Raw genomic sequence first — 1134 nt, 5'->3', positions numbered from 1 at the left:
TATATATGCATGTATATATGTGTATATACATATATATATATATGTATATATATGTATGTATGTATGTATCACTAAAACTCAAGAACTACCCACCTGATTTCATTCAAATTTTACACAAAAGGTGTTTTGTGTGTTGGAACAAGACTATGCGGCGTTTGCATTTGTGAGAGAGTTCTCTAAAAAGTCGCCAACGGCAATGCACATTTGGACATGGCACAAAAAATTCAAACAGGAAAGCTGTCTGTGCAGGGCAAAAGGATCTGGACGACCACTAACATCAGAAGAGACGGTCGAGTGGGTTCGTGAAAACCTCTTGCGAATCCCCAAGAAGTTCATAAGAAGAACAAGTGTGGAAACCCAGATTCCTCCAACGACAGTTTGGTGCATCCTGAAGAAACGCTTGCTAACGAAACCCTACAAGCTGTAGCTCGTTCGGGCCATAATGGCAGATCACAAGCGAAAGCGTAAACAATTCTGTGTTGATATGCAAGAGAAACTTGAAGAAGCCGAGTTCAAGGAACGTCTTGTTTTCAGTGATGAGGCCACATTTCATACGAATGGCAAAGTCAATAAGCATAATCTTCGCATCTGGGGCAAAGGAAATTCCCATGCCACAGTTGAGCATGAGAGGGACTCACCAAAAATGAATGTGTTCTGCACCATATCCAAGAAGCATCTTCATGGCCTGCTTTTCTTTGAGGGAAATGTGACCGGCGATGTTTATCTGAAAATGCTTGAGAACTGGCTAATGGATGAGCTCATTGCAAATGAACATGAAGACTTCATTTTTCAACAAGACGGGACTCCACGTCACTGGAAGCTCACTGTGTGGGCTTATCTCAATGACAATCCACGAAGGAGATGGATCGAGCGTGCTGGTGATAAAGACAATGTGCTGTTGAAATGGCCGCCACGTTCACCTGACCTGACACCTTGCTATTTTTTTCTCTGGGGTTATGTGAAGGGCCTGGTCTATATCCCCTATCTTCCTACAAACCTAGAGGAACTCAAGTATAGAATCACTACCGCACTAGAGACTGTTACCCAAGACATGCTGCAGTGTATTTGGAAGGAGCTAAACTACCGACTTGACGTGTGCTGTGTCTCAGGCAGTGCGCATATTGAACATTTGTG

Source organism: Octopus bimaculoides, chromosome 24, assembly GCF_001194135.2.
Source record: "Octopus bimaculoides isolate UCB-OBI-ISO-001 chromosome 24, ASM119413v2, whole genome shotgun sequence".
Taxonomy (NCBI): Eukaryota; Metazoa; Mollusca; class Cephalopoda; order Octopoda; family Octopodidae; genus Octopus; species Octopus bimaculoides.
Note: the sequence above shows the minus strand (reverse complement) of the source record.